The sequence below is a fragment of the Pinus tabuliformis genome, chromosome 2_1 (genome assembly GCF_031772625.1).
Source record: "Pinus tabuliformis cultivar Carrire ecotype Pingquan chromosome 2_1, CPIR1, whole genome shotgun sequence".
Taxonomy (NCBI): domain Eukaryota; kingdom Viridiplantae; phylum Streptophyta; class Pinopsida; order Pinales; family Pinaceae; genus Pinus; species Pinus tabuliformis.
In genome coordinates, this window is record NC_142299.1 from 620808251 (window position 1) to 620835847 (window position 27597).

At 37.2% G+C, this 27597-nt stretch overlaps 1 pseudogene; it reads left to right on the forward strand.

Moving 5' to 3' along the window:
- Positions 1–428: 428 nt before the first annotated feature.
- Positions 429–26361, forward strand: LOC149202072 (inorganic pyrophosphatase TTM2 pseudogene; annotated as a pseudogene).
- The last annotated feature ends 1236 nt before the right edge of the window (positions 26362–27597 follow it).

The window sequence follows — 27597 nt, forward strand, 5'->3', positions numbered from 1 at the left end:
TTTTGAAACGGTAAATTAAATTTATTTTAGGACTTTAAATAAAAATAATAATTAAAGGTGGGATTTGTTCAAGAATACTAGAAGAGATTTTGAAAGTTTGCAGATGAAGGAAACAAATGAAATCGATTCATTGATGAATCAGGTCTTGACTATCGTAAAATAGTTAAAAATTTATGGTGATGACATAAAAGATCAAAAGTTGGTTGAGAAGGTCCTCAAATATTTGTCTACCAAATTTGACATTGTCGTAGCATCCATAGAAGAAGCCAAGGATTTGGAAATGCTAACAGTTGATGAGTTGATGGGATCATTTCTATCCCATGAGGCAAGGATAGACAAAATTAAGGATTCCACCTTGGAAGCTGCTTTTGAAAGTTGGGTTTATATTTCAAGAGACAAAGGTCGAGGAAGAGGACGAGGCAGAAGACATGGTGCTTAGAGAGATGGCAGAGAAGAGAAGGAACATGAAAATGGAAGCAATAGTAGAAGCTCCAACAAAAATCCAAGAGTTGAAAAACCCAAGGTGAGATGTTATTATTGCAATAATTTTGGTCACTATACCCATGATTGCAAGAAGAGGCTAGCTAATCAAGGAAATTAGAGAGCAAATGTAACTACAGAGAACACTGAATCCATGTTCCTATCTTACCATACCATGCATGAGCCTTCTGACAATGTGTGGATATTAGATAGTGGTTGCAGTAACTACATGACAGGCAAAAAGAATTTGGTTGCAAACATGGATCAATCTGTGAAGATAGTGGTAAAGTTGAGCTTTGAATATTTTTTGGATGTAGATCTAAAAGGAGTGGTCAACATTATGACCAAGCAAGGGGAGTCCAAGAAAATATTAGAGGTATATTATGTCCCTGGTCTCAAAAATAATTTGGTAAGTGTTGGTCAATTGATGCAGAAGAGATATATAGTTATTTTTCAAGGACAATAGTGTGCTATATATATGAAAATACCCCAAGTAATAATCTGATAGCAATGGTGCAGATGACAAGGAACATGCTTTTTCCTCTAATCATGAATTACAGTGATAAGGTCAGTTCTTTTACAATTTCATGTTCTAATGATTCCTAGTTATGGAACTTTCGGTTTGGACACTTGCACTTCTCTGGTTTAATATTGTTGCAGCAAAAACATGTGTTTAGAGGATTACCTCCCATTAAGGAACCTTCAAGTACCTGTGAGTGTTTCATCTTTGGAAAGAAACATTGTGAGAGTTTTCCAAAGGTAGTTGTATACAGAGAAAAAAACCACTAGAGCTTGTTCATACAGGCTTGTGTGGACCTATGAGAACACAGTCAATTGGTGGAAGTTGTTACCTCCTCACTTTCATTAAGGATTTCAGCATAGATACATGGGTTTATTTCCTGAATCAGAATTCTGAAATTTTTGTAAAGCACAAAGAATTAAAAGCCTTAGCAGAGAACTAAAGTGAGCTTCAGATCAAGGTATTGAAATTAGATTGTGGTGGAGAATATGACTCGAAGGCATTCTATTTTTACTACAAACAACATGGAATCAGAGAGAAGTTTACAACCAAATGCATACTGCAACATAATGGTGTAGCAGAGAGGTGTAGTAGAGAGGAGGAACATGACAATTATGAACATGGCAAGGAGCATGTTGATTGGAAGAAACTTGACTAATGTGTATTGGGAAGAAGAATTTCCATGTGTTTTTCATGTGATAAAAATATCTCATACAAAGAGAACGATGAACAAAATACTAGAAGAAGCATGGTCAAGTATGTCTTGCAGTGTATCTCATCTTAGAGTGTTTGGATGTGTAGCTTAAGCACATGTGCCTGAGGATCTAAGAGGTAAGTTGGATGATAAAAGTGAAAAATGAATATTTATTGGTTATAGTGAGTAGTTAAAATATTACAAATTGTATAACCTATCACCAAAAAGACCATAATTAGCGAAGATGTTGTGCTCAAAAAAGAAAGTCATGGAATTGGAGTATAGACAAGACAATTAATGCAAGAGTGCCATTGATGGAAGAAGATGATGTAGCATACAAAAAGCAACAAGAATCACAAGAATAGACACCAAAGAGATTCACGCCAGCATATACTCCAAGATTTTCTGAATAACATGGATCTTCAAGAAGATCAACAGATCAAAATTATCCGAACAATCAATCAATTGATGATCGAGCAATGGTAAGATAAAAATGAGAAGTATAAAAGTTATTTATGATGATTTGGATGTTAGTTCAAATTTTGCATTGTTTTTTTTTCAACCTTCATCATTTGAAGAAGCAATTAGAGATGAAAATTGGGTGCAATCCATGGATGAAGAAATTGAAGATATTGAAATGAATGATATATGGGATTTGGTTGATTTTCCAAAGCATAAAAATCTCATTGGTGTAAGATGGGTGTACAAGACAAAGTTGAATGAGAAAGGAGAAATTGACAGATTTAAAGCAAGACTTGGACCAAAAGGGTTCTCACGATAACCGAGAATAAAATTTGGAGAATCATCTTCTCCGATAGCTAGATTATATATTGTAAGAAAATTCTTAGCCACAACAACTCAAAAAAGTGGAAATTATATCATATGGATGTGAAATCAGCCTTCTTGAATGGAATTCTAGAAGAAGAAATCTATGTTCAGCAGCCTCCAGGTTATGAAGTTGAAGGTCAAGAAGATAAAGTTTATAAGTCGAAGAAAGAACTCTATGGACTCAAGCAAGAACGAGAGCCCGATGTAACATAATTGGCAGTTACATGATCAAGAATGTATTTTTAAGAAGCAACATTAAGCCTAGCTTGTACACAAATGTAAATTAGTATGGACAAATTTTGATTGCTTGCTTATATGTGGATGACATGATTTTTACTGGTAATCTTGAATTCGATGAATTTAAAGTAGCCATGAAGAAATATTTTGAGATGACAGATCTTGGTCTTATCAAATATTTTCATGGCATAGAAGTTGTACAATCTGATAGAGGAATTTTTATCTGTCAAAATAAATATGCAAAAGATTTGCTAAAAATATTCACGATGGAAAATTGTAAACCTGCCCCTACACTAGTTGCAACAGTTACCAAGTTAAGTAAGGATGATGAAGGATCAAATGTCAATCCAACTCTAATAAAAATATTGGTTGGCAGCCTCATATGCCTCACAACTACAAGATCAAATATTATGCAAGGAGTTAGTTTGATTTGTAGATTTATGGACACTCCAAAAGACTCACATTAGAGAGTAGGAAAAATAATTTTGAGATACATAGCAGGAGTGATCTAGGTGGATATTGGTGGCCACCCTCATATTCCACTTGGACCCCCAACATTTTCTCTTTCAGTTTTTCAGTTTCCTTAATTGTAGCATAATTTACTAGTTTTAGCAGTTTTTCGGGCCCTAAACTTTCAGAGTCACTTTTAAGCCCTAAATGACATTTTTAGGGAAAATGGAGAGACTAAAAAAGTCCCAAACAAGTTGGCTGATTTTCTTTTGGCCTTCTTGTCGAGATATTTGAAGGGAGGTATTATGATAGCCAAACAGAGATCGTATGCCAAAGTTATGACATCGAGAAATTGATGTACCAATTTACTCAAATGGGGCCCACATTTTTTGGTGCTTCATCTCCTAGGATTAGGTTTTTGGATGTTTAGGGTTTTCAATTGTTTCTTAATAATAAATAGGCCTTGGAGCCTCATTGTAACATAGTTCATAGAAATATGGCCACCATGTCTCTTCTCAGAGATAAGCTACCATTGGCCGAGGTAGTTTATTTCCGTTATGTTTGTAAGCATATTTCAATATTCTGATATTAATAAAATGAAGTGTTATTTCTATTGCATTTATTTATTTATGGTTATATATGTAATTTTTTGCATTTGTGTTTAAGTTCAGATCAATGGTATCAAAGCACTCTGCTCTTTCTCTGTTTTTCTTTTCATGTCCCCAAGGAGGTCAGGGTATAAGGAGTTAGGGTTTGATCTGGTTGAACCTTTGCAAGACCAGCATCGCAAACTCTGATGACCTCCCATCGTGGAAGAAAATAAAGACAAGGGGACAAGAGATCCTTTCAAAATATTGCTCGAGGAAGCCCTCGAGCAATAGAGGAACGTGATGATGGATAACTTTGACCAGATCCTTCGATGGATACCCATAGGTGACACATCTTCATACTGTAGCCATCTGGAGGTGTCAATCCTTTTAATGTACAAGTTAACTTCGATATTCCCATATTTGAGGGCCAAATAGATGCAGACGGCATAGATAAATGGTTGAATCTATTGGAAGGATATTTTTCAGTTCATGACTTTTCCAATTAGGAAAAGATTAATTTTTCACTACTCAAAGCCGCCCCACATGTCAAGGACTAGTGGGAAACCTACTGTGAACAAGAGGAAGAGAGGAGTCCTCACTGTTTTTAGCTGCACCCACGTGGGATTCTTTCTAAGACACCATCAAGGAACAACATTACATTTTCATGAGGTATGAAGATAAATACATAAAGTGGACCATGCTATGATAGGGAAGGGACCAAGATGTGTCGGAGTTCACAAATATTTTCCATACCCTTAGCACTAAGTTGGGTATCAAGAATTATGAGTTGAATTTGGTACTCAAGTACCACAGCTATCTACAAAAGCACATCCAAAAAGAGATGGAATTCCTAGACATATCCTCACTCGATAAGACATATCGATACGCTGTCAAGATTGAGCAGAAGTTTAAACAAAATAAACAAGAGTTTGGATCTATGAATTCAAATCAAGGAAAAGGCACCCCGAAACCACTGAGAAAAGGCTAGATCTAAGGCAGGGTGGCCCAGGATAACCCGTTGAAGCCGCAAGCAAAGAACAACAACATGAAGACAAAGAAGGACACGAGAAAATGGTGTGAGTTCCATATTTTGGGTGTGGAGCCTGATTATCTTCCTTATTCAGAGGTATCGCCACATTGGACCCCATTTCATAATGTAGTGGCAACACCGCACGTTATTTGCACTACAAGGGGGGTCCAAGGGGTGCGGCAGTGTTCTTTATGAGCGCCCCCTCGCGGGAGATCTTGTGAAGCTAAAAATAGATGTAAAATTTCCTTGTAAAATGTTGTAATTTCATTGTCAATTTGAGTAGTTCATTAGGTAGAAATTTGACAGTAGAAGTTATGTTTAATTTAGGGGTTTTTCCCTAGAAGGAAACCCCTCACTATATATGAGGGAATTGTATTGCGACTATGTATATGTGTATTCTGAACTAGAAAAATATAGGATATTGTGTGAGAGCGAGGGGGAACTACAGTGGATCTGTTGTAAGTTGTATCTCTTCATTTCGCTGCATAATATAAAAGGAAGGACTGGTTGTTTCTCCATGGATGTAGCCCAAATTGGGTGAACCACATATATCTGTGTCTCTCTTGTTTTATGTGTTTTATATTTTTATATTTTTACAATATTTTATGTGTTCCATTTCTCTGCAATATATAATTTGCTAACACCATAAAAGCTCCACTCACAACACAAGTGAGTTTCGAGCCAAGCGGTCACTGGTGGTCGAGCTGAAGGCTTCTGAATCAGATGCATGTTCCAACTCTATGTCAGAACCCAACAAGGGGAATGACAAAGGGAAGAAGTTTATTGATGCGGAGCCCAGTGCCACCATGGCCACCACCAAAATCCATAAGAATGAGTTTGAAGATCCAGAGGAGGGAGGACACCTCTTCCACTCACAAATGTGGGTGAAAGGTTCTTCGTTGTAGTTCATTGTTGATAGCGGGAGCGAAAAGAACCTCATTTCAGAAGAGGTAGTGAAGCGGCTAGACTTACCGACAACAACACATCCACAGTTGTACACCATCGGGTGGCTTCACCAAGGACAAGATCTCCACATCAGCTAGCAGTGACGCCTTCCCTACATTATCAAGCACTTCACGGATGAGGTACTATATGATGTTGTTCCTCTTGAAGTTTGTGATGTTTTATTAGTACAACCATACTTGTGGAAGTGACATGCTGTGTATGAGTCCATACCTTTCTCCATGATTATTACTTTGGGAAATAAGTTGTAGAGGATACCAAAGGTAGCTCCGCCTACTGCCATCTCTATTGGGTCCCTATAATACTAGTGATTACCCCATTACTATTGTAGTTGTACCCATTATTAATATTGTTGTGCCCCTATTGCCCCAATATTGTTATTACTGTGCCCCATAGAATCCCTTTATTGATATTTTTGTGGCTTTATATTATGATTGTTAGGTCGGTTGGGTTATATTGTGACTCCTTAGAATCCTATATATAGAAAGAAGGTTTTGTCATTTGAATCATCCAAGAATTGTTCATTTATGTAATGTAAAGGAGGTTTCCCCCTCGAAGAGGCTGAATTACAAGGCGTTGATCTATCTTTTCTATCTTTTCCTGAGCTGGTTTCATAACATTTGGTATCAGAGCTTTGGATTCTAGGGTTTCGCTGCTCCAAACATGTCATCGTGGCATTTTCACTATAACTTTGTTTCTGCGACGTTTCAGAAGTTGCAAAAAAAACCCATTTGAGAAGAAATTGCACGGAGCCTCGGGTCCAAATTTCAGAGGTTTTTGTGCTATATTTGCAGAGATATGATCTGAGGAAGTTGGTATTTTTGCAGACTCCTGAATTACATTCCAAACAGGTGACCTGGGGAAAATCGTCATAATTTTCTCTCTGGGGATCGGATTGAAATTTCATAAGAAGGTACAGAAAGAGGATGGACTGTAGTTTCTTGTATGCTTTTCTTAGATCCAAAGGTCAAAACAGTGACTCGTGGCACGTCGTACAAGTTCGCTCTACTGAACTACTCTATAATCAAGTCACTGTGGGAGATTTCACATAACTCTTCCTTGGAGAATCCAATTTGGGTCAGACTTGTGGCATTGGAAAGATGACACAGAGTGATACTGCAGGTCACAAATTCAGAACTAGATGATTGGAAAGTACAGAGATACATCAGAGGCAATATCGAGCTCCTACAAAGTGAAAAAAGGTGTGTAGATTTTCTTAAATTTTTGCTTAAGCTTGTTTTGAAAATTTATTTTGAAGGAATTCAAAGGGCATAGTAGAGCATTATTATCAGTAACTGATGCCCCAAGTAAAGAAAATGAAAACACCTAGTAAGGAACCTGAAAGCTCTAGCATGACTCATGAAGAAGAGGAAGAAATGCTATATGATATATCAAAATTACAAGAACAAGTGCAACAAGTGTCACTTGCACAAAAAGCAACAGAATCTAAGATGGATGGTTTAAGGAAAGATGTAGAAGCTAAGATGGATGGTTTAAAGAAAGGTGTAGAAGCTAATATGGATTGTTTAAAGAAAGGTGTAGAAGCTAAGATGGATGGAAGCTAAGATGAATGGAATGGACGCTAAAATTGATGGCATGGATGATAAGATGGAAGAATTGAAGATAAATATGAATAAGTTTCTACAAGAAATGGTCACTAATGGTGAAAGGGTACTAAAGGAAACTCATGATGAGAACAAAAGAAATGTTAATCATGATCTAAAATTGATGGCATGGATGATAAGATGGAAGAATTGAAGATAAATATGAATAAGTTTCTACAAGAAATGGTCACTAATGGTGAAAGGGTACTAAAGGAAACTCATGATGAGAACAAAAGAAATGTTAATCATGATTCCATAGACTCTAATGTTGGATCAAAGACCCACCATATTCAAAAAATTGATATGAGGAAGTTTGATGGCAAGGATCCCACAACATGGATATTACAGATGGAGCAATTTTTCGATCTCAATAATGTGCAAAACACACAAAAGGTACGTATGGCAACTTTATATTTGGAACCAAATCAGTTTGTATGGTATCAATGGCTTTGCTCTCGTAAACAATTTATCACTTGGGCAATTTTTACGGAAGAATTGATAGCACATTATGAGGATACAAAAAGCAACACTTTTTTTAGCCAATTGATATGTCTCAAACAAAACGGTTCAATAATGGAGCACATTGAGAAGGCATTCAGGTTAGCAAGAAAAATGGAAAGCAAAATTATGGCAACCAAGAAGCATACCACTCACAACTATAAAGACGGAAGTGTTGTTGCCCCTAGTCTTCCACAACCTATAAGGTTGACACCACAACAACTGGAAGAAAAAAGAGGAAAGGGCTTTGTTACAGTTGTGATAGCAAATACACTAAAGGTCATAAGTGTGCTGAGAAGAAATTATTCTACATAGATTGTGAAGAGGAAGAAGAAAAGGAGCAAGAAAGATCAAAAGAAGAGGATATACCCCAGGAACAAAGCCTAGATGAAGAACAAATGAATCCGACCATATCTTGTAATGCATTGGCGGGAATTACCACTCCTCAAACCATCAAGATATAAGGACAAATCAAGAAGAAAAAGGTAATAGTGTTGATTGATTCAGGAAGCACCCACAATTTTATTCATTGTAAGGTAGCAAAAGAATTGAATTGCTTCCTATATCCAACACCAGAGTGTCAAGTGGTGATTGCAAATGGAGGAACAATAAATTTCTCTGGAAAGTGCCATAATATCAAGCTATCCATGGGAGAATATGTATTGATTAGCCCAATTCTTTCCATTCCAATGGGAGGTGCTGATGTTGTACTAGGAGTCCAATGGCTACAATCATTGGGTTGAATCATTTTTCTATTCATCTAATTCCAGGAAGTGTTCCTCCAAACATAAGGCCGTACAGATATCCCTATGTCCAAAAGAGAGAAATTGAACGTATGGCTGCAGAAATGCGAGAGGCTGGTATAATTCAACCGAGTCAAAGTTCTTTCTCTGCTCCAGTAGTATTGGTGCACAAGAAGGATGGATCATGGCACATGTGTCCAGATTATAGGGAGCTCAATAAGCTCACTGTTAAAGATAAGTTTCCCATTCCTGTCATTGATGAATTACTGGATGAATTGAATGGATCAATTTACTTCACCAAGTTGGATCTTCGATCAGGATATCATCAAATCAGAATGAAGAATGAAGACATTCCGAAAACAACATTTAGAACTCATGAGGGTCATTATGAATTTTTGGTCATGGCTTTTTGCCTTACCAATGCACCTTCAACATTTCAAGGTTTGATGAACTCAATTTTCAAACCATTCCTTAGAAAATTTGTGTTAGTATTTTTTGATGATATACTAATCTATAGCAAGTCCTGGAAGGATCATGTTGAACATGTTGACAGGGTGTTACAACTGTTAGAGGAGAAACAATTATATGCAAAAATATCCAAATGTTTCTATGGAGTCCAGGAGGTGGAATATCTGGGTCATATTGTATCTCACGAAGGAGTTAAGGTAGACCCTAGCAAAATTAAAGCCATTAAGGAATGGAAAATCCCCACATCCATAAAGCATCTGCAAGGATTTCTCGGGTTGACAGGGTATTATCACAAGTTTTTCAAGAATTATGGGAGAATATCAGCACCTCTAACAACATTATTGAAGAAAGATGCATTTTCATGGACTCTGGAAGCAACAAAGGCCTTTGAACATCTTAAAGAGGAAATGTGCCAAGCACCGGTCTTAGCTACACCGGACTTCACAAAAAACTTTATTGTGAAATGTGATGCTTTAGGAAATGGAAGTGGTGTTGTTCTAATGCAAGATGAAAGACCCATTGCTTTTGAAAGTTGTCCAATCAAGGGAAAGTTTTTACACAAAGCTATTTATGAGAAGGAAATGTTGGCAATACTCCATGCACTTAAGAAATGGCGACCCTACCTAATGGGAAGACACTTCAAGGTAAAAACGAATCATGATAGCCTTAAATACTTTTTAGAACAAAGATTATCCTCTGAAGAGCAACAAAAGTGGGTCACAAAGATGTTGGGTTATGACTTTGAAATCATCTACAAAAAAGGGAAGCAAAATGTGGTAGCAGATGCACTCTCAAGAAAGGATGAGGATGTGGAAGCATTGTTGTGCACCATTTCTATTATCCAACCAGATTGGATAAATGAAGCAAGGGAGGAATAGAAGAATGACGAAGAAGTGTGGGAACTTATTCGAAAGTTACAACAGGATTCCAGTACGTCTGATACATTTAGCTGGAAAAATGATTCATTATGGTACAAAGATTGCCTATACCTCTGTAAGAATTCCCAGCTAAAACAAAATATTCTTATGGAATTGCACACTTCTCCCTTAGGAGGGCACTTAGGATTTTTAAAAACTTACCACAGGTTTAAGAAGGAATTTTTTTGGGATGGCCTTAAATCAAATATTCAAAAGTTTGTGGCAGAATGTTTGGTTTGCCAAAAAAAAAAAGTTGAAACAATTAAGACACCGAGTCTATTACAACCTTTATCCATTCCAAGCCAACGTTGGGAGGAGGTTTCAATGGATTTTATCACAGGTTTACCCAAGTCTGGGGGAAAGAGTGTCATCATGGTGGTAGTTGACAGACTTACCAAGTATGCACACTTTTGTGCATTATCAGATCCATTTAAAGCCAGTACAGTTTCTACTGCATTTATGGAAACAATTCAAAAGCTACATGGAAACCCAAATATTATTGTAAGTGACAGAGATCCCATTTTCACTGGAAATATTTGGATAGAATTATTTTCATGTCTTGGTACTCAGTTAGCTCATAGCTCATCTTATCATCCTCAATCTGATGGCCAAACTGAGATAGTAAACAAATGCTTGGAAGGATATCTTTGTTGCTTTGTATCTGATAAACAGACACAATGGGTCAAATGGTTGCCTCTGGCTGAATGGTGGTATAACACTTCCTTCCATACAGCAACAAAAATGACCCCATTTATGGCACTTTATGGGTATCAACCACCATCCATCACATCATATTTAAGAGAAAATTCTAAGGTTCAGGCAGTGGAAAATCACATCGAACATAAACAACAAGTCCTCCAACTCTTAAAGGATAACCTCATGTTGGCACAGAATAGAATGAAATAACAGGCAAATCAACATCGCAGCGAAAGAAGTTTTGATGTAGGTGATTGGGTATTCCTACAGCTACAACCATATAAGCAAATGTCCCTCAAGCAAGCTAAGAAGGATAATAAATTATCACCAAAGTATTATGGTCCGTACAAGGTGTTGCAAAACATTGGTACTATGGCATACAAATTGGAGCTTCCTGCAGCTTCTCGATTGCACCCAGTTTTCCATGTTTCATGTTTAAAGAAGGTTATAGGCGACAAGCTCCCAGTTCAAACAATATTGCCAGAACTTGACGAGGAAGGAAAAATTATATTGGAACTGGAAGCAGTCACAGAAACAAGAACTTGACAGCTACAAAATCGATCAATTTCGGAGTATCTTATCAAGTGGAAGAACTTATCTGCTGAGGATTCCACATGGGAGGATGAGAATTTTATACAAAAGTATTTAGAACTACTCAAGCATTGAGGACAACACTTTTTTGAAGGAGAGGGGCACGTTGGGTCCCTATAATACTAGTGATTACCCCATTACTATTGTAGTTATACCCCTTATTAATATTGTTGTGCCCCTATTGCCCCCATATTGTTATTATTGTGCCCCATAGAATCCCTCTATTGTTATTTTTGTGGCTTTATATTATTATTGTTAGGTCGGTTGGGTTATACTGTGACTCCTTAGACTCCTATATATAGAAAGGAGGTTTTATCATTTGAATCATCCAAGAATTGTTCATTTATGTAATGTAAAGGAGGTTGCCCCCTCGAAGAGGCTGAATTCTAAGGCGTTGATCTATCTTTTCTATCTTTTCTTGAGCTGGTTTCATAACAATCTCTTTGATCACTGTAAAGAAATGTAGTAAGATTATTTCCCAGACTAGGAAATTTATTTTCCTTATGATTCTCCCTTAGGGAAAGAACAAGGTTGTGTCCATGACTTGCAGACAAGGCTCCTCCACACAACAGCAACAGATGGAAATGGTCGTGGAGGAGGATATGAACATTTTTGCCCTACCTACAAGGGTACCTCTGAATTTTCAGGTCAAGCACTCCATCGATCTGACCCCGGGCGCGTCACTACCTAATGGACTGATCTATCAATGCTCTATTTTGGAGAACGATGAGATTAAGAGGAAAATTCATGTGTTGGTGCAGAAAGGGCACATCAAGACAAGCTCATCACCCTATGGGAACTTGATTGTATTGGTACAGAAGAAGGACGAGACCTATGACTCTGTATTGACTATCAAGCGCTAAACAAGATCATTGTCCGAAATAGATACCCAATCCCACGGATTGATGACCTTCTGGACCAGCTCAAGTGGGTCAAATATTATAGCAATATTGACTTGAAGTCTGTTTATCGCCTATCAAACCATTCGATGTATGGAGACTACCATCAAATCCAAGGAGGGGCCTTCTTGAATGGTTGGTCATTCCTTTCACGTTGACGGATGCCCCCGCAACATTCATGAGATTAATGGAAGACATCTTGTGACCCTTCACCTATGTAGTTGTGGTGGTGGATTTAGATGACATCTTGATATTCAGCCAGAGTTGGGAAGAGCACCTCCACCATATTCGATAGCTCCTTTAAACCCTGCGACAACACAAGATGTGTGCCAATTGGGAGAAATGCACTTTTGGCATGACCTAGCTTCAATATTTTGGGTACATCATTGATGAGTACGGTGTGCATGTGGACCTAGCCAAGATACAATTCATTCAGAATTTTCCAACCCCAACCACTCTAATAAAGCTTCGCAACTTTCTAGGACTTGCCAATTTCTACCACAGCTTCGTGTTGGGGTTCCCTCATATCACTTGGCCTTTAAGTCAAGTCACCAAGGGCAGAGCGAAAGCAAAGTTTTTTTGTTCTAAAACCAAACAAAAGGTGTTTGTTGAGTTCAAGCATCACCTCTGCTCTGCACCAGTGCTCACATTACCAAACCTGCAACAACCATTTGAGATTGAGATAGATACCTCTGACTATGTTATTGGTGCAGTTCTTACTCAATAGGGGCATCTAGTTTCTTACCACATTGAGACACTTTAAGACACAGTCCGAAAGTATCCCACTTAGAACAAAGAAATGTATTCCATTATGCAGGTCTGTCATCAATTGAAGCAGTACATTCTGTGGAAGGAAATGGTCATCAAAACAAAAAACTGACCCCTATAGCTCATACAGACACAAGGGAAGTTGCAAAATGATCACCATTAGAAATAGTCCAAAATCCTTCAACAATTCCATTTGAAAATAAGTACAAGAAGGGTAGCACCAATAATGTTGCAGACTGCCTCAGCCAACCACTAGTCAATGCACTGATCATTGTTCTTGACTCCTATGGGCATGAGACATCGGGGTGGCCACATCTTTATGAGAGCAGTCCAGAATTCAGTAGCACATACCAAACACTCCTAGAAGGTAAGAAAGTTCCAAATTTTCACCTCCAAGATGCACTTTTATGCCACCTGGGACACGTGTGTGTTTCTTCAAGTGAGCGTGCAAAGATGATTTTGGAGGTGCACTACAGTTAGGTCGTTGGACATTTCAGAGTAGAGAAAATAGTGGTAGTACTACCTATATATTTTTATTGGTCAAACCTTCATCGCGATGTTTGGAGGAACATTAAATCCTACACTGCCTGTGCCATTTCCAAACCAACCATCAAGAAGCAAGGCCTATATACTCCTCTTCCTACTCCTAATCGACCTTGGGAATACATCTCCATGGATTACATGTCGGGCCTTCCTTCTACTAAGCACACCAATGACTAAATTTTCGTGATCATCGACATATTCTGTAAGATAACTAGTATGGTGCTCCGTAAGAAGAGTGTCACAACATAGGCCACTCCTAAGCTCTTCTTTGAGCAAGTGTGGGTACAATTTGGGATCCAAAAGTCCATTGTCTATGATCAGGACAACAAATTACTAAGTTAATTTTTGACATATTTGGTCAATGCTAAATACCAAACTCACTAATTCCATGGCTTTCCATCCCCAAACTGATGGCCAAATAGAAGTCGTCAACATGATGATTATACACAATTTGCGCATGTACAACTCAAAGCACCCACACACATGGGATGAAAGCATCCCCTATATCTAGAATAGCTACAACAGAGCTCTCCACACCTCAAAGGCCAACAACCCCTTTGAAGTAGGGCCGGGAATTTAGCCATTATGTCCCATTGATGTGGCCATACCATTTTCAGTTACCCAGGTTGATTCGTCTCATGTCCAATTCGAAGTCAGCAAGGTGAATATCTTCATTGAGCACATTCAACTCATCTATAAGTAGGTCCATCATATATTGGACAAAGCCAATGCTAAGTACAAGCAACACCATGATCAACATCAGGTGTTGCACAAGTTCTGGGTGGGAAACAAAGTTTGGATACATTTGCAGAAGAAGCATGTCGTTGGACCCCATCGCAAGTTTCATCGGCTCCAATATGGGGCATACACCATCACCAAGGCTGTAGGGGACAATGCCTTCAAGCTTAGCATTCCATTGTTCCTTGGTCTACACCCAGTGTTTCAATTTAGACTGCCTTCGGTCATACTTTCCACCATTGTTGGACACATCCGATGTTGCAGAACAACTCACACCAAAAGAGCTAAACCCACACTGCATGGAACAGGCGACAACTGATCAGATCATGGACACATATATCAAGAACACTAGAAAACAAAAGATCCAACTATATCAGGTTGTCAAAGCTAGCCAACTCCTGTACCAAGGCAAGAGGCTCACTAGGGACCAAGTTCAATAGAAGTTTCCCCATCTCACGGAGGTACTCAAAGAAATGGGGACCATTGCTTCCAAAGGGCAAGAGGACTAATCTAGGTGGATATTGTTGGACATCCTCCTCTTCCACTTGGACGCATAGAATTTCCTCTTTCATATTTTCAGTTTCCTTAATTGTAGCATAGTTTACTACTTTTGGCATTTTTCGGGTCCTAATCTTCCAGAGCCATCTTGAGGCCCTAAACGGCATTTTTAGAGAAAAAGAGAGACCAAAAATTTCCCAATTAGAATAACCAAATTATTTTTAGATTCCTTTTTGAGATCTTCGAAACGAGGTATTATGATAGCCAAACAAAGATTGTATGCCAAAGTTACAACCCAAGGAAATTGATGTACCAATTTACCCAAACAGGGCCCACGATTTTTGGTGCTTCATCTCCTAGGGTTATGTTTTTGTATGTTTAGGGTTTTCCATTATTTATCAATAATAAATATGCCTTTGAGCCTCATTTTAACATAGTTCAGAAGCATGTAGCTACCACATCTCTTCTCAAAGATAAACTACCATCGCCCGAGCTAGTTTATTTCCATTCTATTTGTAAGCATATTTGAGTATTCTAATATTAATGAAATGAAGTTTTATTTATGCTGCATTTCTATATTTATGGTTATATATGTAATTTCTTGTGTTCCTAGTGAAGTTTGGATCAAGGAGCTACAGATTGTGGTATAATGTATGCAATCATAGAGAAGAAGGATTTGATTGGATATACATATAGTGATTTTGTAGGCAATTTGGATGATAGTGTTATGCAGTCAACTCACAAAATAGAAGAAGAGATAGATCAACAACTTCAAAATTAGCCTCTTCGAGGGGGAAACCTCCTTTACATTACAAAAATGAACAATTATTGGATGATTCAAATGACAAAATGTCCTTTCTATATATAGGAGTCTAAGGGGTCACAATATAATCAAAGCAGACATAACAATAATAATGTAAGGGGTCAACAATAACAATAATGGGCTTTTATGGGGCACAATAATAACAATATGGGGACTAAATGGGCACAACAATAATAATAAGGGGGCTACACCGAAAATAACAATGAGGGAATACACTAGTATTATAGCGACCAATCATTCCCCTCCCCTTAAAAAAGTTGTTTTCCTAAACGCTTGAGTAGTTATGGATGCTTCTGTATAAAATTCTCATCCTCCCATGTGGAATCTTTAGCAGGTAAGTTTCTCCACTTGATGAGATACTTTGAAATTGATCAATTTTGTAGCTACTGAGTTCTTGTTTTCGTGACTGATTTAGGTTCCAATATGTTTTTTCCTTCCTCAACAAGTTCTGGCAATATTATTTGAACTGGGAGCTTGTCACTTATAACCTTCTTTAGGCATGAAACATGGAAAACTGTGTGTTACACAAAATATTGTCACCATGACTATTTGCAGTCAGTATGGGTCTATCATCATTCATATTGTCCTCCTTAGCAAGTCTCAAACCTCAAGCTCTTCATGTCAAGCTTTGAAAATGAGAGAAATTCCTTAAAAATCAATAAAGCTCTGGTTCCACTACCCACTCTATCTCTAAAGGAGTGGGTGCGGACCCCTATGAAAGTCAAAAAGGCGCAAGTTTATTCTTAAAAACTCACTTGTGGTTAATTCTAGATGATTCTAGAAGAAATATTGACGTGGATGGTTCGCTCCTAGGTGGTTCATGCATCCCAAAACTAAAGGAGCTAATCCCTTGATGAGAGGAGCTTATCCCTTTGAAGGAGGGCTTTATCCCTTTGAAGGTGGACCTAGTAACTTCCCTCCATTGCACTATAAATTAAGGCATTGGGCTAGTTGCTAGAGAGGTTAGAAGCTGAACATTTTTTAGGGTAAATGCTGTTGGAATTGAGACTTCCTAGTTAAGCTTGAGAGGAGAGATTACATACCTTTTGGCTTCATTGGGAAGAGAGTGAAACTTGTCAAAGTAGAGGAGATTCTTGCTGGACCGTGGGAGGAGCTTGTACAACATCAAGGCACTAAGGTTGTAAAGTTCTTCTTTAATTAAAGTTAATACAATCAGATTCATTTTTCTCAACAAATTGTCTTATGTGATTTGTTTCATGAATTCCTTGATCATCATGATATATATGATTTATTATATTGGCTTTTCAGGTGATATTTAATGTGTGTGCTTGTTTGTGTTTACATATTCTTTACGAGGGAGCTCATTTGGATCAATGGAGTGTGGCTTCTACAAACTTGCACTAGACCCAAGGTAGGCCTAAAACACTTGTTTGACTTTATCTATAAATTGCATGTTTAGAGAAAGATAAAATTTGTTTGGTTTGCTTGTCGCTAGATATCATTAGATACTAGGGAGGTCGGTCTTGTCTGCAAGAACGACTTATCTGGCCAACAAAATGGTGACCCCACTGAAGAAGATGAATTCGGTAGTGAACATGTGATATACTACCTTAGTCGAACTTTAAATCCAACTGAGCTAAAATATTCACATGTGGAGAAATTGGCATTGGTAGCTGTTCAAGCTATCCAACGTTTTCGTCATTACATTTTACTACGCAAAACTATAGTAATTTCTGATTGCAACGCTATGATCTATATTTTGACCAAACAATTGCTAGCGGGAAAGTACTCCAAATTGATTGTGATCCTGCAGGAGTTCGAGTTGGAATTGAAAAGTCTAAGTCAAAGAAATCTTTAGTTTTTGCGGAGTTGATGTGTGACTTCCCGCGTGCTGACACGGAAATTGTGGCGGAGGAGCCCATTGTGGACGAATCCTTGTTTCTAATCAGCACTTTAGATCCATGGTATGGAGATATCATCGTTTATCTCCAGACCCAATCCTTTCGGCCAGAAATTTCAAGATCAGAACATCGAAAAATACGATTCTAGTCCCAACAATTCAATATCATTGGAGATACACTTTATCGTCATGGGGCAGACTCTATTTTCTGACGTTGTTTAACTCATGAGGAAGCTGAAAGGGTTCTAAATGACTGTCACTCTGGAGCGTGTGGCGGTCATATGTCTGGGTTTGCCACAACCCAAAAGATATTGCGGCTGGCTATTTCTGGCCATATTTGTTTAAAGATTGTATTAACGTGGTCCAAAAATGCCACAAATGCTAAATTTTTGATCGAAAGATGCGCGCTCCACCTGATCCTCTCCACCCTATAATTGCCATTGGTCCTTTTGGGGCATGCGTATATCATCCTTGCGGTAGATTATTTTACCAAGTGGGCCAAGGTGATGCCTACATTTGAGGCAGACGGTAAAACTGCTGGGATTTTCATGTTCAATCATATAATTGCTAGGTTTGGTGTTCCACAAGTGATTATCACTGATCATGGGCATCATTTTCGAAATATTATGATGACTGAACTTACAGACCAACTTGGCTTGTGTCACGATAGTTCAACTCCATATTATCCACAGGCTAATGGTCTGGTTGAAGCCATCAACAAAGTTCTAGTCATTATGATCCGACGAATCATTGGGATTCATAGGTCGAATTGGCATAACATGCTATTTTCAGTGCTTTGGGCGTATCGAACCTCAGTAAAAACGTCAACTGGTTTCACTCCTTTCCAACTAGTTTATGGTCTGGAAGATGTGTTACCCATTGAATGCAAAATCCCGTCATTGCAAATGGCCATCGAATTACTTCCAGCCACTTCCGAAGAGGAAAAACGTTTGTTGTACTTGGCTCAGCTAGATGAGAGTCGACGTGATGCTACATTAGCAATCGAAACTCATGCCAAACATATTAAAGCTCAGTATGATCAAAATGTTAGCCCTCATAATTTTTTGGAAGGAGACCTAGTCTTATTGTACGATCAAGCAAATGATAAATTAGGTGCAGGAAAATTCGTACCCATGTGGCATGGTCCTTATGTTGTTAAGCGAAAGCTGGCAAAAGGGGCCTATGAATTGGTAGACTTTGACGGGGTCTCTTTAGGTAAACCCAGAAATGGTCTTTACCTGAAGAGGTATTATGCTTAAATCTGGGTGTGGATATTTTTAGTTAGGTTAGTTTTCTTTCTAGCTGGTGTGTTTTAGATTAAAAAGTGTGCTTAGCTTAGAGAGTGTTTTTTGTCATTATTCCTGCTTATCTTGATTTTACTCTTGATATTGCAGATGTCGACACCTCTCCAAACATACATTGGTTTTGCTGATGGTGCTTGTCGTAATACACAGAACATTTCTTCCACAGCTTGGGTTATCTATTCGCCCTCTGACGAGTTGGTATCTATGCATGGGGTAAGCCTGGTCAAACAATGAACAACATTGCCGAGCATAGTGCAGTGATTGAATTACTATCTAAATCTATCTCATTTGGGATTCGGAGTTTGATAGTGAGGTTAGATTCTGAACTCATTGTATTACAGCTTAATAGAGTATATGCCATTAGAAATCCAGTGTTATTGAGATTGTTTTTTAGAGTTCGTCTCTTGGAACGTGAATTTGACTATATTGAATATCAACATATTCCAAGATATTCAAATACATTAGCAGATGCAATTGCTTCTCGAATGTTAAGTAGACATTTGCAATAATCATACAAGTAAATTTAAAAACATTCCATAACATGTTTTACAAGTTAAGCCGGTAATAGTGATATAGTATAGCATAGAAGTGTGTCAAATATACATCATCTTCGATCATAGGTTGAAAAACACCTTATGATCGGCAAAAATGATAGTACAAAAAGAAAAAAAATGTCATATGAGTCTACAACAGGCGATCATCCTATCACTGGTGATGATCACGATAAGAAACCACTGTACGGGCCACCCTACAAAGGAACCTCCTGAAAGGTCCTGGGACCCCAATCACATAGCGTTGTAGCCTAAGAGGAATACCATCTATGCTGGTCTCTGGAATGTCTGCTGTCAAACGCTCTAGATGACTCTCCAATTCGGCCAAGGTCTCTGTAGATTCATCCTGTGGGGCTGGTGCTGCTGCAGCTGGCTGTTTCCTTTCATAGGGTCGGAGAGTGGCTAGTCGCCATGGACCTACATCTGCATTTGAAACTTTTACTATCAATTTTGGGACGAGATAAAAACAAAAAAATAAATAAATCAGGAAATGTTGAAAATGATTTTACCTGAGTCATCCCATTGCTCTCCTGGTGGAAGAGCCATGTCTGGGTCACCACGATAATCTACCCCAGCATAAGGGAAATCCTTAATGGCAAATACTTGGTTCTCCAACCAATGAAAATACTCAAGATTAAATCGAACGACTTCTGTTCCCTACTTAGGATGATGGGCCATAACTGCAACCCAATGCATCAGTTTGGGCTCTCGGGGAATTCCAGATCCAACGGTAAGATGCTATGGGACCAACATTGGGACCCTCTCCAGACCAAAGCTCACAACAAAAGCACCATATCCAAAGGTCTTCAGTTGTCCGTTCTTTGCTCTAGTCAGTTGGCATTTTATATTAGCCAACACAGCCTCACACCAGTTGAAGATGGTGCCTCGAAAGCAGTCTACTGCCATGCGCATTTGGGATCCAGTGGCTATATGTAGCGCTGGACTTCTGCAGAGCCTGGTAATAGTAAACGCAATCACTTTTAGCTCAGGATGGGATATGGTTTTGATATCTATCCCTTTGTCTCTAGTTTGGTCATTACAAAACTCTAGCCAGAGGCTATCGACAAACTGGCCACCTGGCCTAGTCTCGAATAGAGTCAAATGTTCACCTCTCTTAGGCAAACCAGTCAAAAAGTAAATGTCTTTCGGCTCCATTTCGAGCTGGTGGCCACCAATAAAGAAGCATTGGTCCTGTATATTCCATCTGTCTACCAGCCATTGCAAAAAGTCCACCTGGGCCCTCATGCCAGGTATGGCCCAGAATTTGTATAAACAGCATGCCTTCAATGCATCAATCGAAGGTTGATGATTAATCGCGGATAGATCCACATCCTCGTGCTCCTGTTCCCGCCAATCAAGCATGATGTATACCCTACATTCAGTAGAAAGGCGGATTAGAATATTTAAAATCAAAATTTTTGGTTGGAATTTGAAAAATTTAGGTTTAAAAACCTTTGTTGTGGGGACCGCACCCTCTCTATTAGAGACAATGCGTAGGTCCGCACTCTGCCTTCACAGCAGGTGCATACCCCTGACTCTTTTCCTTTTACAAAAAAGTCGGGGTCCGCAGGTTTCCTATGCTATGCCTGCGGACCCCCGTGCGCGGGTTTTTAACCTAGAAATTTCCTAAAAAACAAAATAAAGCCCTAAAAATAATTTTCAAACAGATGAAATGAAATAGTAAGATGCTGTGGATTACTTGGAGGAGACAGTGTTCGATTCCAACGGATGGATTTTCCGCAATATTCACAGGAAGTTTTTGACCAAAAGCTCTCTTTTCTCACTCTGAAGTCAAACAGTAAAAATGAATTTACAAAAACCCTTTTTATAATATTTTTTGAATAAATGAGTTTTTAATTTGTTTATTTTTCACTTTAAAGAGGTAACTTTTGAAGAATTTTTATCTATTTGAAATAGGTATGAGTAATGTTTGAGTTTTTGTGAAGGATAACGGATTTTTCTGGAAAAATTGGTCATTTTCGACAAAAAACATTGGAGTCACCTTTAAGCTCTTTTTTGACTCCTAAAATATGAAAAGATTTCCGAGTATTTCTTTTTAAGCTCGTTAAAACGGAACTAAAAAGACAGTCCACTTACAGCTCTTTTCTAACCGTAAAAACATGAAAAGATTACCGGACTTTTGTCGTTTCAAGTTCGATACTGGTAATAAAATGATGTGTCCTTGATCACTTTTTTATTTTTTCGGATCAGGACCACTAATTATGAAAAGTACTCCTTGATCGTAATGGTTAAGCGGTTCTCTCAAGTATTATTTTATACTTTTTCAGGCTTGGGAGACACAAATTTACGAAAAAGGACAACCATGGAGTTTTCTTAAGTTTTTTCAGACTCTCTAAAATTGAAAAACGCCGAGTTTCTCCTATACTGGACTCGTTAAAATTTAACAGTAAAGGACCTGTTCAATTACAAACAGGAACGGACCACTCCTTCTTAGGATTTGAATTTAAACTAAAGAGGTACTTGCCAGAAATGGTGGGGGAAAAGAGAGAAAAATGAGCCTGTTTTCACACTTTGTAACCACTCTTGAACACGACACTTTTTATTCACCTGGGTTGGGAAATCCTTTGCCTAACAGTTGATCAAACCATATTGAAAGTCTTCAGCCGGTTTCTGGGTATTAACTTTAGGTCAATTGTCACCAAACCATCTGCTGTGTCATTATGTGTTCAAGAGGTCAGTGCAAATAAACCATTCATCTACAAAATATCTGTCATCCATCTTGACCATCCCTGAGTCAGTCCTTGCAACTAAATTTCTTCAAACTTGATATGTGATTTCGTGTTGTGGGCTTGCCTACGACGGATCGCTTTCTATCGACTTCAACTCATTATCTAGAAAGATGATCTAGAAATCGTCAGTACGTTGGGATCTGCATGCCTCAATGGCAGGTTTCTCGCCTTCAACGATAGGTTGTATCATTGACCTTCGATCAAAGGATTCTGTGACATGTTCGACATCAAAACATTTATTCACATCTCATGGAGTGTACTGAGTACTTTGAGAGCCATTGACATTACTGGTGGTTTCTCTCACACTTGTTAACAATTTACATCATTGACTAGTAATCAAGTGGTTTCTACCATGTTCGAATTCAACACATTCATTCACATGGATAGAATCGTACTATTTCGGGAAGTAGAAATCAAGACCCTGGATCTAGTTTCCACCATCCAGGCTGCGAGGAATTTTGTATTCATTATATAGTGGACTATTCATAAACAGATGGCTGCGTCCATACTGTGTCTACATGTGTCTATACTTGTGATGTATTATAAGATCATTCCTATAGCAGAGCAGTAGTTAGTTTTCTAGTTAGTTTTGATCTGAGTATGGGAATTTCTACCTCAACGATGATATGATCTCATATATATATATATTGCATTGAATGTTTTTACAGGTTCCAACTGGGCTCTCCACAAGATGATCCTCGAAATGATAAAGTACTTCACTCTTCTTAGATGATAAATGAAATCCTAATCTACTACAAACTTCGCACTTTAGGGGGCAATCTATTACAAAAAATATAGTCACCATGACTATTTGCAGTCAATATGGGTCTATCATCATTCATACTGTCCTCCTTAGCAAGTCTCAAACCTCAAGCTCTTTATGTCAAGCTTTGAAAATGAGAGAAAGTCCTTAAAAATCAATAAAGCTCTAGTTCCGCACTTTCTCTTACTCTTACCTGTAGTCCCGCACCCCATGGTCATGTTACCTATGGACCTGCCTGCACTGTCTCTAAAGGAGTGGGTGCGGACCTGTGTGAAAGTAAAAAAGGTGCAAGTTTATTCTTTAAAAATCACTTGTGGTTAATTCTAGATGATTCTAGAAGAAATCTTGATGTGGATGGTTCGCTCCTAGGTGGTTCATGCATCCCAAAACTAAAGGAGCTAGTCCCTTGATGAGAGGAGCTTATCCCTTTGAAGGAGGGATTTATACCTTTGAAGGTGGACCTAGTAACTTCCATCCATTGCACTATAAATTAAGGCATTGGGTTGGTTGCTAGAGAGGTTAGAAGCTGAACATTTTTTAGGGTAAATGCTGTTGGAATTGAGACTTCCTAGTTAAGCTTGAGAGGAGAGATTACATACCTTTTGGCTTCATTGGGAAAAGAGTGAAACTTGTCAAAGTAGAGGAGATTCTTGCTGGACCCTAGGAGGAGCTTGTACAACATCAAGGCACTAAAGTTGTAAAGTTCTTCTTTGATTAAAGTTAATACAATCAGATTCATTTTTCTCAACAAATTGTCTTATTGATTTGTTTCATGAATTCCTTGATCATCATGATAAATATGCTTTATTATATTGGCTTTTCAGGTGCTATTTAATGTGCGTGCTTGTTTGTGTTTGCAGATTCTTTACAAGGGAGCTCATTTGGATCAACGGAGCATGGCTTCCACAAACTTGCACTGGACCCAAGGTAGGCCTAAAACACTTGTTTGCCTTTATCTATAAATTGCATATTTAGAGAAAGATAGAATTTGTTTGGTTTGCTTGTCACTAGATATCATTAGATACTAGGGAGGTCGGTCTTGTCCGCAAGAACGACTTATCCGACCGACACTATGTGTACTTAGGAAGATGCAAGAAGCTCCAATTTTTATGCCATAGTACCAATATTTTGCAACATCTTGTAAGGACAATAATACTTTGGTGATAATTTATTATCCTTCTTAGCTTGCTTGAGGGACATTTGTTTGTATGGTTGTAGCCGTAAAAAGCCTAGTCACCTACATCAAAACGTTTTATGTTGTGATGTTGATCTACCTATTGTTTCATTCGATTTTGCAACAAAGTGAGGTTATCCTTTAAGAGTTGGAGAACTTGTTGTTGATGCTCGATGTGATATTCCACTACTTGAACCTTAGAATGATTGTCCAAGACTTTTTGGAGATCTAGAGAAATATAGGATTTCGATGTTTGAACCTCTAGTGAACATAATTGTGCAATGATGCACTGTTATTATTTATTTAGAAGATTTTTCATTTCATTAGAGTTGATTATCTTTCCTGGTTTCCCTATGATACCCCTTAATTCAACTTCCTTTCCTTCCCAAAAAAAATTCAAGAAAAGTACTTGAAAATTAAAAGATACCGTACCCAAAGATTGTAACCATTAGACTCCTAGTACAACATCAGCACCACCCATTGACATGAAAAGCATTGGAATATTCAATACACATTCTCCCATGGATAGCTTGGTATTTATGGTTCCTCCATTTACAACCATCACTTGACACTCTGGTGTTGGATATATGAAGCAATTCAATTTCTTGTCTATCTTACAATGTATAAAATTATGGATACTACCCGAATCAATCAACATTATTACCATTTTCTTCTTGATATGTCCTTCTACCTTGAGAGTTTGAGGAGTGGTAATTCCTGCCAATGCATTACAAGATATGGTGGGATTCATTTCTTCTTTCTCTGGGGTTTTTTCTTGGTGTATATCCTCTTCTTTTGATGTTTCTTGTTCCTTTTCTTCCTCCTCTTCACAATCTATGTAAATCAATTTATACTCAACACACTTATGACCTTTAGTTTATTTGTTATCACAACTGTAACAAAGGCCTTTTTCTATTTTTTCTTCCAATTATTGTAGTGTAAACCTTTTAGGATGTGGAGGCAGATTAGTATTGTTATAATAGCATACAACAATATCAATTTTCCAACTCTAAACAAGTTAGTCAGCATTTAAATAATCCACCAAATGTTCTTTTAAATTATGCTTCCAAATGTTCCATTCTTTATTTTCAAGTCTGCGTGAATTTTGTGAAAAGTGTGTTTGTTTGTTTGTTTGTTTGTTTTTTTTTATTTTTTATTTTTTCTTTCATCATGTTCTCATGATTTTCTCAATTTTCATGCCTCCAAAGTTTTTCATCCTGTTCTTGTAATTCCCCTGATTCTCTCAATTTTCATGCTCCCAAAATTTTGTTTTATGCCAGTACCCCTGCACATGCCAATCCTTCTAAACAACAATATTTTTTTTTTATTTTGTTTTTTTTTTTATTATTATTATAATTATATATATATATATATATATATATATATATATATATATATATATATATATTTGTATGTAAAATGATAATAAAAGATAATATATGATCATAATATATTAATATAATTAATACAATCATATATATATATATATATATATATATATATATATATAAATACAAATAAAATATTAACTAAATATATCAAATCTAATCAATCAAAATATATACAAAATAAAAAACAAATCACACAACAAAATGCAAATATAATAATAAATTAATATATCAATATATTAATTATAATAACAACATTAATATCTTTTATAATGCAATTATAAAAGATATTAATATATTAATATACTTTTTATAACAATCATTAATTAATAATATAACTAACAAATATTTACAACAAATTATAATTAAAATTATTATATCAATATATTAATATAATTAATATATTAACATATTAATAATATAACAAACTTTAAAGGATGGCAGCACTGTGGAAGATTTGGATGGATTGAGCATTTGCCTTATCTCAGCGAATGAAATGGAATCTGAGTCCATGAGCGGCATGAAATGGGCGTATTGCTGTTGCCCATTCTTCTCTCGATAATTATAACGATGCCAGCCGAGTCATCGATGTAAACTATGATGATCCCAAGTTGACAGACTATGATACTCTTCTCCAAAACATTCATGATTTAAAAGCTGGAAAAGCTGTGAAGGTTCCCATTTATGATTTTAAGCTCAGTCGTCGTACTGGATACAGAGATGTCGATGTTCCATCATCTAGGATTGTTTTCATTGAGGGTATCTATGCTTTGAGTGAAAGGTTACGCTCGCTATTGGATCTCCAGGTCTCTGTGACTGGAGGCGTTCACTTTGATCTTGTCAAGAGGTTTCTGAGGGATATCAATCGTTCTAGCCAGGCACCTGAGGACATTATTCATCAAATATCAGAAACATTTTATCCTATGTATAAGGCATTCATTGAACCTGACCTGGAGACTGCAGATATTAAAATTGTGAAAGTTGATAAATGATCCTCTTGCTGCGAGTCCCATGCCATCATTTTCCTGGATATCTCAGGCAAAGCTGCAATAAAGAATCAATACAGCAGAAGTTGGAGCAGACATACCAGCAATGATATTAGTGAAAGTGGAACATTTGATCAACAATATGTTCCAAGACTATGGAACATTGCACGCAGGGCGTGCAGGTGCTGGAAGGCCATGAAGCCATACGCATCAACATCGGGATCATATGGTGGTGGAGACATTGTCGCGATAGCACCGCGGCTTGAGAGAGGGTCGATTCCTTATTATAATTGACATATTTCGAATTAAGTTCTCGCTACTGCATACAAAGTTAAGGCTTCACTGCGAAACTGAACCCATGCTGTTCCACATGCTCGCAATCTGTCCGTCACTTTGGAGGTAATTGGAAATTATTCCGCGCTGTCTCAGAAATCTCACATCATTTTCGCAGTCGATCAACCCGTTCATGAAATTTGTTCTCAAACAAGTGCGCCGGGCGCTGCAGAAGCTTCAAATGCCACCCGAGTATCCATACAAGCCTTCAGGCATCAGTATGATCACTCAAAATGGGAGGTTTGCAACGCACAAGAGGATCTGCTTGTCTATGAGAAAGATCATGTGATTTTTTTGGTTTGGGGATGGATGTAACAAAAGAATGAAAGTCAAATTTTTTTTAATAATAATAATAATATATATAAGAGATATATATATTATTATTACATGGAATTTTTTTTATATATATATATTTTTTTTATTTGTTTTTTTTTAACAACAAATCTTAAAAAGAAAATATGAAAACATATTTTTTTTTTGTTTTTTATGTTTATTTTTTTATTGCTTTAGATTTTTTTTGTTAAACAACAAATTAAAAAACAAAATTTTTTAATTTGTTATTTAAGTTAAAAAAAATTTTTTAAAGTTACAAAATCAACAACTTTTTTATTAAAACCTACTATTAAACAATAGCTATAATAAAGTTAGTTTTGTTTTTCTTTTTTCTTTTTTTTTTTTTAAATATAAAAAAAAAAACAAAAGAAATGGTTATTTTTTATTTTTATTTTTAATAATAATATGTATATATGATACATATATTATTAAAAAATTTTATTTTTGTTAAATCTAAAATTAAAAAACTAAATTTCATCTAAAATTTAAAGATGCTTTTTTTCATTCACAAAATTCTTTATTGTCATGTTGCACATTAGTTCTCCAGCAAGAGTAGTTTTATTCAAACGAAATCAA